Source organism: Marmota flaviventris, chromosome 7 (assembly GCF_047511675.1).
Source record: "Marmota flaviventris isolate mMarFla1 chromosome 7, mMarFla1.hap1, whole genome shotgun sequence".
Classification (NCBI taxonomy): Eukaryota; Metazoa; Chordata; class Mammalia; order Rodentia; family Sciuridae; genus Marmota; species Marmota flaviventris.
The window spans coordinates 71,202,399-71,212,059 of record NC_092504.1 but is presented as its reverse complement, the minus strand read 5'-3'; the positions used below and the strand labels follow the sequence as shown (position 1 = coordinate 71,212,059).

The following is a 9,661-nucleotide window of genomic DNA, read 5'->3' as shown; positions in this document are numbered from 1 at the left end:
AAATGTCCCCAAGTTTCATCCAAGTATAATAAGACTTCCTTCATTTTTAAGACTGATTACTTTCTATTGTATGTATATATCACTTTTCTCATTCTTTCATCTGTTAATTTGGCTATTTGAATAATGCTGCAATGAACATAAATGCAGATAGCTCTTTAAGATTTTTATTTCAGTTCTTTGGATAAATACCCAGGTATAGCATTACAAGATCGTATAAGAGCACTCTCTCTCCCCTCTCGCTGGCTCACTCTCTCATAAACTCCAAGCTATTTCCCATGATAGCTGCATACAGTGCATAAGTGTTCCAATTTATCCAAATTGCCACTAGCACTTGTTACTTTTGGTGTTTTTAAATTTGCTTCTTTGTTTGTTTTAGATAATGGTCATCCTAATGAGTGTGAAAGGATATCTCATAGTAGCTTTGTCTTTCTTTCTTTCTTTCTTTCTTTTTAAACTTCCAAACAGAGGCTTTACTTTTCTTTTCTACACAGAGCTAACATAACAACATTATTTGATGTCTCATTTTTAAGAATGCTGGATGAGATTAGGAAAACCAAGAGTAGGAATGAATCACCAAATAATTTGCTTTGGCAAAGAAAGCACCTTGATATCATCTGTGCTTTCATTTTAGAACCACTCACTTCCTAGGACATAGTTTTTATAGTTTGTAATAAGTAAAGTATAAGATGATAAAATGTAAAATAAATGTTTCAGATACAAGTTTATGATATGCCCTCCCACCCAAGCTTGTATTTTTTAGTTCCACTCTACTCATTATCAAGCATATAAACAAATCACAAATTATATGAAATAGAAAAAAATATGACTTCCTTTGCTTTTGGAAAACAGATGGGAAATAATAGAACATTATTTTTAAAAATACTGAGAAAAAATTTAATAGCAATATCTATCTTAGGCATTATGATATATTTCTTTTTTGTAACTTTAGTACAGTCCATATTTTTACTTTTTATAAAAATCAATTGTCTTAGTAAAAACAGAGGTTTTCACCACGTTGAACTTTAAATTGCATTACAAAAAAAAAAAAAGTAGATGTACACCTAATTTCTAACCTCTGAGAACTTTCTGCAAGATAGATTTTCATCATTGGAAAGAAAAATTACTTGGAAAATCAGCACTGTCTCAAATGAGATTTGGTTTGGTGGTCAATAGTCGTGTTTCCCAGTAAAAAGTTTTCATGATCAGAAACACTGGGTTCCTTGTAATTCCATTGATTAAGAGACCTTTTCTGAGCAGTTTCTGAGCAAATATTTCTTTTTTTTTTTTTTATTGTTGGCTGTTCAAAACATTACATAGTTCTTGATATATCATATTTCACAATTTGATTCAAGTGGGTTATGAGCTCCCATTTTTACCCCATATACAGATTGCAGAATCACATCAGTTACACATCCATTGATTTACATATTGCCATACTAGTGTCTGTTGTATTCTGCTGCCTTTCCTATCCTCTACTATCACCCCTCCCCTCCCCTCCCCTCCCCTCTTCTCTCTCTGCCCCCTCTACTGACATTCGTTTGTCCCCCTTGTATTATTTTTCCCCTTCCCCTCACTTCCTCTTGTATGTACTTTTGTATAACTCTGAGGGTCTCCTTCCGTTTCCATGCATTTTCCCTTCTCTCTCCCTTTCCCTCCCACCTCTCATCCCTGTTTAATGTTAATCTTCTTCTCATGCTCTTCGACCCTACTCTGTTCTTAGTTACTCTCCTTATATCAAAGAAGACATTTGGCATTTGTTTTTTAGGGATTGGCTAGCTTCACTTAGCATAATCTGCTCTAATGCCATCCATTTCCCTGTAAATTCTATGATTTTGTCATTTTTTAATGCAGAGTAATACTCCATTGTGTATAAATGCCACATTTTTTTTATCCATTCATCCATTGAAGGGCATCTAGGTTGGTTCCACAGTCTAGCTATTGTGAATTGTGCTGCTATGAACATCGATGTAGCAGTGTCCCTGTAGCATGCTCTTTTTAGGTCTTTAGGGAATAGACCGAGAAGGGGAATAGCTGGGTCAAATGGTGGCTCCATTCCCAGCTTTCCAAGAAATCTCCATACTGCTTTCCAAATTGGCTGCACCAATTTGCAGTCCCACCAGCAATGTACAAGTGTACCCTTTTCCCCACATCCTCGCCAGCACTTGTTGTTGTTTGACTTCATAATGGCTGCCAATCTAACTGGAGTGAGATGGTATCTTAGGGTGGTTTTGATTTGCATTTCTCTGACTGCTAGAGATGGTGAGCATTTTTCCATGTACTTGTTGATTGATTGTATGTCCTCCTCTGAGAAGTGTCTGTTCAGGTCCTTGGCCCATTTGTTGATTGGGTTGTTTGTTCTCTTATTGTCTAATTTTTTGAGTTCTTTGTATACTCTGGATATTAGGGCTCTATCTGAAGTGTGAGGAGTAAAGATTTGTTCCCAGGATGTAGGCTCTCTATTTACCTCTCTTATTGTATCTTTTGCTGAGAAAAAACTTTTTAGTTTGAGTAAGTCCCATTTGTTGATTCTAGTTATTAACTTTTGTGCTATGGGTGTCCTATTGAGGAATTTGGAGCCCGACCCCACAGACTGTAGATCGTAGCCAACTTTTTCTTCTATCAGACGGCGCGTCTCTGATTTGATATCAAGCTCCTTGATCCATTTTGAATTTACTTTTGTGCATGGCAAGAGAAAGGGATTCAGTTTCATTTTGTTGCATATGGATTTCCAGTTTTCCCAGCACCATTTGTTGAAGATGCTATCCTTCCTCCATTGCATGCTTTTAGACCCTTTATCAAATATAAGATAGTTGTAGTTTTGTGGATTGGTTTCTGTGTCCTCTATTCTGTACCATTGGTCCACCCGCCTGTTTTGGTACCAGTACCATGCTGTTTTTGTTACTATTGCTCTGTAATATAGTTTGAAGTCTGGTATCGCTATACCGCCTGACTCACATTTCCTGCTTAGCATTGTTTTTGCTATTCTGGGTCTTTTATTTTTCCATATGAATTTCATGATTGCTTTCTCTATTTCTACAAGAAATGCCGTTGGGATTTTGATTGGCATTGCATTAAACCTATAGAGAACTTTTGGTAATATCGCCATTTTGATGATGTTAGTTCTGCCTATCCATGAACAGGGTATATTTTTCCATCTTCTAAGATCTTCTTCTATTTCTCTCTTTAGGGTTCTGTAGTTTTCGTTGTATAAGTCTTTCACCTCTTTTGTTAGGTTGATTCCCAAGTATTTTATTTTTTTTGAAGATATTTTGAATGGAGTGGTTGTCCTCATTTCCATTTCAGAGGATTTGTCGCTGATATACAGGAATGCCTTTGATTTATGCGTGTTGATTTTATATCCTGCCACTTTGCTGAATTCATTTATTAGCTCTAATAGTTTCTTTGTAGACCCTTTTGGGTCTGCTAGGTATAGAATCATGTCATCTGCAAATAGTGATAATTTAAGTTCTTCTTTTCCTATTTTGATACCTTTAATTTCTTTCGTCTGTCTAATTGCTCTGGCCAGTGTTTCGAGAACTATGTTGAACAGAAGTGGTGAGAGAGGGCATCCCTGTCTTGTTCCAGATTTTAGAGGGAATGCCTTCGATTTTTCTCCATTCAGTATGATGCTAGCCTGAGGCTTAGCATAGATTGCTTTTACAATATTGAGGTATGTTCCTGTTATCCCTAGTTTTTCTAGAGTTTTGAACATAAAGGGATGCTGTACTTTGTCGAATGCTTTTTCCGCATCTATCGAGATGATCATATGGTTCTTATTTTTAAGTCTATTGATGTGGTGAATAACATTTATTGATTTCCATATATTGAACCAGCCTTGCATCCCAGGGATGAATCCTACTTGATCATGGTGCACAATTTTTTTGATATGTTTTTGTATCCGAGTGGCCAGAATTTTATTGAGGATTTTTGCATCTAGGTTCATTAGAGATATTGGTCTGTAGTTTTCTTTCTTTGAAGTGTCTTTGTCTGGTTTAGGTATCAGGGTGATGTTGGCCTCGTAGAATGAATTTGGAAGTTCTCCCTCTTTTTCTATTTCCCGAAGTAGCTTGAAAAGTATTGGTATTAGTTCCTCTTTAAAGGTTTTGTAAAACTCTGCTGTATACCCATCCGGTCCTGGGCTTTTCTTAGTTGGTAGTCTTTTGATGGTTTCTTCTATTTCCTCAATTGATATTGGTCTGTTTAGGTTGTCTATATCCTCCTGACTCAATCTGGGCAGATCATATGACTTAAGAAATTTATCTATGCCTTCACTATCTTCTAATTTATTGGAGTATAAGGATTCAAAATAATTTTTGATTATCTTCTGTATTTCTGAAGTGTCTGTTGTGATATTGCCTCTTTCATCCCGTATGTTAGTGATTTGAGTTCTCTCTCTTCTTCTCTTCGCTAGCATCGCTAAGGGTCTGTCGATTTTGTTTATTTTTTCAAAGAACCAACTTTTAGTTTTGTCAATTTTTTCAATTGTTTCGTTTGTTTCGATTTCATTAATTTCAGCTCTGATTTTAATTATTTCTTGCCTTCTACTTCTTTTGCTGTTGTTTTGCTCTTCTTTTTCTAGGATTTTGAGATGAAGTATGAGATCATTTATTTGTTGGTTTTTTCTTTTTTTAAGGAATGAACTCCAAGCAATGAATTTTCCTCTTAGAACTGCTTTCAATGTGTCCCATAGATTCCGATATGTTGTGTCTGTGTTTTCATTAATCTCTAAGAATTTTTTAATTTCCTCCTTGATGTCTTCTATAACCCACTGATCATTCAGTAACCTATTGTTCATTCTCCAAGTGATGTATTCTTTTTCCTTCCTTCTTTTATCGTTGATTTTCAGTTCCATTGCATTATGATCAGATAGAATGCATGGTATTATCTCTACTCCTTTGTATTGTCTAAGAGTTTCCCTGTGACATAATATATGATCTATTTTTGAGAAGGATCCATGTGCTGCTGAGAAAAAAGTGTAACTGCTTGATGTTGGGTGGTATATTCTATATATGTCAATTAAGTCTAGGTTATTAATTGTGTTATTGAGTTCTATAGTTTCCTTATTCAACTTTTGTTTGGAAGATCTGTCCAGTGGTGATAGAGGTGTGTTGAAGTCTCCCATGATTATTGTATGGTGGTCTATTAGACTCTTGAACTTGAGAAGAGTTTGTTTGATGAACATAGCTGCACCATTGTTTGGGGCATATATATTTATGATTGTTATGTCTTGTTGGTGTATGGTTCCCTTGAGCAGTATGTAGTGTCCCTCTTTATCCCTTTTGATTAACTTTGGCTTAAAATCTATTTTATTTGATATGAGTATGGATACTCCTGCTTGTTTCCGAAGTCCATATGAGTGATATGATTTTTCCCAACCTTTCACCTTCAGCCTATGTATGTCTTTTCCTATCAAATGCGTCTCCTGTAGGCAGCATATTGTTGGGTCTTGTTTTGTGATCCATTCTACTAGCCTGTGTCTCTTGATTGGTGAGTTTAAGCCATTAACATTTAGGGTTATTATTGAGATATGGGTTGTTCTTCCAGCCATATTTGTTTATTTATGTTACTAAACATGGTTTGTTTTCCACTTTGATTATTTTCCCCCCTTTAGTGTCCTACCTCCCACTGTTGGTTTTCATTGTTATTTTCCATTTCCTCTTCCTGTAATGTTTTGCCAAGGATGTTTTGAAGAGATGGTTTTCTAGCTGCAAATTCTTTTAACTTTTGTTTATCGTGGAAGGTTTTAGTTTCATCTTCCATCCTGAAGCTTAATTTCGCTGGAAACACAATTCTTGGTTGGAACCCATTTTCTTTCAGTGTTTGAAATATGTTATTCCAGGATCTTCTAGCTTTCAGAGTCTGTGTTGAAAGATCAGCTGTTATCCTGATTGGCTTACCCCTAAATGTGATCTGCTTCCTTTCTCTTGTAGCTTTTAAAATTCTCTCCTTATTCTGTATGTTGGGCATCTTCATTATAATGTGTCTAGGTGTGGGTCTCTTATGATTTTGCACATTCGGCGTCCTATAGGCTTCTAGGATTTGGGGTTCTGTCTCATTCTTCAAGTCTGGGAAGTTTTCTCAAATTATTTCATTGAATAGATTGCTCATTCCTTTGGTTTGAAACTCTGTTCCTTCCTGTATCCCAATGACTCTTAAATTTGGTCTCTTGATGTTATCCCATATTTCTTGGATGTTCTGCTCATGGTTTCTTAACAGTCTTGCTGAGCTGTCTATGTTCTTTTCAAGTTGAAATACTTTATCTTCATTGTCTGATGTTCTGTCTTCTAAGTGTTCTACTCTGCTGGTAGTATTCTCAATTGAGTTTTTAAGTTGGCTTATTGCTTCCTGCATTTCTAGGATTTCTGTTTGTTTGTTTTTTATAACCTCTATTTCCCTGTATAGTTGATCTTTTGCTTCTTGGATTTGTTTATGTAATTCATTGTTGAAGTGATCTTTCATTGTCTGATTTTGCTGTCTGATGTCTTCCTTGAGACTCCAGATCATCTGAAGCATGTATATCCTGAATTCTTTTTCTGACATTCCATCAGCTGCAGCTATTACCTCTTCTAACGTTGAGTTGACCTGCAATGCTTGTGGTCCTTTCTTTCCTTGTCTCTTCATACTGTTTGCGTTCCTTTCTTCTTGGTGAAACTGTTGTGCTATTGAATTTTCCCCCTATATATTTATATTGGTCTTGTATAGTTGCAAAGTCTCCCTCGCAGGCGCGGGCGGCGGCTCTGCCCCTCCTCCAATTGGGGCAATGTGCCTACCATGCCGGCAGGCCGCTGGGCCTGCTCTGCCAGTCGGTAGCAGGTCCGCCGACCTTGCAGGCACGGGCGGCGGCTCTGTCCCTCTGCGGGCCTCTAGGCTTGTTCTGTTGGTGGTCGCAGTTCTGCCTACTTTGCAGGCGCAGGCAGCAGCACTGCCCCTCTGCAGGCCTCTGGGGCTGTACTGCCAGTGGGTCGCAGGTCCGCCTACTTTGCAGGCGTGGGGGGGGGCGGCTCTACCCTTCCTCAGGCCACTGGGCCTGTTCTGTCTCTCGGTTGCAGGTCTGACCTGTTCTGGTGGTGGTCTCAGTTCCGACTACCTTGCAGGCGCGGGGGGGAGGGGGCGGCTCTGCCTCTCAGCAGGCGGCTGCTCCTCTTCTGCTGGTGGGTCGCAGGCCCGCCTACCTTGCAGGAGTGATTGGAAGCTCTGTCCCGCCGGGGGCCACTGGGCCTTTTCTGTCGGTGGTCACCCTTCCCCTACCTGGCAGGCGAGGGGGGTGGGGGGCGGCTCTGCCCCTCAGCAGGCAGCTGGGCCTGCTCTGTGTCTGGTCCCAGTTCCCTCTACTATGCCGGCGCAGCGGGAGCGGGCGGCTCAGCCTCTCAGCAGGCGGCTGCTCCTCTTCTGCCGGTGGGTTCCAGGCCCGCCTACCTTGCAGGAGTGATTGGAAGCTCTGTCCCGCCGGGGGCCACTGGGCCTTTTCTGTCGGTGGTCACCCTTCCCCTACCTGGCAGGCGAGGGGGGTGGGGGGCGGCTCTGCCCCTCAGCAGGCCACTGGGCCTGCTCTGTGTCTGGTCCCAGTTCCCTCTACTATGCTGGCGCAGGGGGAGGGGGCGGCTCAGCCTCTCAGCAGGCGGCTGCTCCTCTTCTGCCGGTGGGTCGCAGGCCCGCCTACCTTGCAGGAGTGATTGGAAGCTCTGTCCCGCCGGGGGCCACTGGGCCTTTTCTGTCGGTGGTCACCCTTCCCCTACCTGGCAGGCGAGGGGGGTGGGGGGCGGCTCTGCCCCTCAGCAGGCCGCTGGGCCTGCTCTGTGTCTGGTCCCAGTTCCCTCTACTATGCCGGCGCAGGGGGAGGGGCGGCTCAGCCTCTCAGCAGGCGGCTGCTCCTCTTCTGCCGGTGGGTCGCAGGCCCGCCTACCTTGCAGGAGTGATTGGAAGCTCTGTCCCGCCGGGGGCCACTCAGCAAATATTTCTTAATACAATGGTCACTGATCTGAAGTCTTTGCTCCTCATAATGGCACTGCCAGACAACACCATGTTAGCTCCTGCCTCTGCATATTTATGGACAGTATCAGGACCTAACTTCACTCTCAACATCTATGTCCAGAGAGAAGAACTGGGTCCTGTTTTTTTTTTTTTTTTTTTTTTTTTAGAGAGAGAGAGAATTTATATATATATATTTTTAGTTTTCAGCGGACACAACATCTTTGTTTGTATGTGGTACTGAGGATTGAACCCGGGCTGCACGCATGCCAGGCAAGCGTGCTACCGCTTGAGCCACATCCCCAGCCCAGAACTGGGTCCTTAACCGATGAAACTTTGGTATCAGATCTTCCATGAATTTCTGCCCTCCACACCCAGGTTCCACTGTCACAATGAAGGCCATGCCTATTTGATTAGCCTATGGTGCCAAACACTAAACTGCAGTTACTGGTTTGATGATAAGGCCAACCTTCACCCCATTTTCCCAGATGTCTTCAATCAAAGCTCCTGTGTTCTAGGTAACCTCTAGATGCAAGTATATGAATGGCTCCTGCAACAGCCACTGACTTTATCTAATGATCTGGCCTGGACACCATCATGTACATGTCAAAGAAAGGATTCTGGCCTAGTTGCTTTCAGAGGCTTTCTACTACAGGGTGACTAAAGGCAATGCTGGGAACAAAATGCCCATGTATTATAGCCAGGTTTAGATAATTGCCCCAGAGTCTAGTCTCTAGCATTCAGAGGCACTTGTCCACTAAATTGGCCAGGTCACTGCTGAGAATGGACTGGCCAACCTTGCAGCTCGAGGCCATGGTGCTGGCTCTCTTGAGATGTTACACCATGCATCCCCGCCAAGACTTTTCTCAGTTGGGTGCACCGTCTTGGCCCATCTTTCATTTTTTTAATGATCAGTGATATTGAGCATCTTTTCATATGCTTTTTTGGCCATTTGTTTAACTCAAGTCTTTTGCCAATTTTTTAATGAGGTGGGTTTTTTGTTTTTTTGTTCTTTGTGTTTTGGGTTATAGTAAGTTGTTGTTGCTGTTGTGTTGTAGGAGTTCTTTGTATATTCTGGATGTTAACCATTTCTCATGTACATGGTTTTTAACTATTTTCTCTCATTCTGTAGGTTGTTTCTTCACTATGTTTATTGTTTCCTTTGTTGTGCTAAAGCTTTTTATTTTGATGTAGTCCCCTTTGTCTATTTAAGCTTTTGTTGTTTGTGTTTTAGGTGTCATATCCAAGAAATCATGGCCAAATCCAGTTTTTACCTTTTGTTTAACTTTGCTGAATTTATTTTAATAGATTTTGGGGGGGGGGACTCTTAAAGATTTCCTAGAAATAATATTATATCATCTGCAAACAGAGATAATTTAGATTCCTTCTTCCCAACATCACTGATGGCTTTTATTTCTTTTTCTTTCTTAATTGCTCTGGCTTAGACGTCTGATACTTTGTTCAATAAAAATAGCAAGAGTGATCATCCTTGCCCTATTCCTTGTTGTTTTACTCAACTTCTTCACTGCTGTGACCAAAAGACCTGACAAGAATAATTAGAAAAGAAGTTTATTTAGAGGTTCATGGTTTCTGAGATCTCAGTCCATAGATGGCTGAATCCATTCTTTTGGACCCAAGGGGAGGCAGAACATCATGGCAGAAGAGAGTGACAAAGGAAAGCAGCTGGAAACAT

At 40.8% G+C, this 9,661-nt stretch overlaps 1 pseudogene; it reads right to left on the bottom strand.

Moving 5' to 3' along the window:
* Window positions 1-1,132: 1,132 nt before the first annotated feature.
* LOC114096308 (ribulose-phosphate 3-epimerase-like) lies at window positions 1,133-8,783 on the bottom strand (annotated as a pseudogene).
* Window positions 8,784-9,661: the final 878 nt, after the last annotated feature.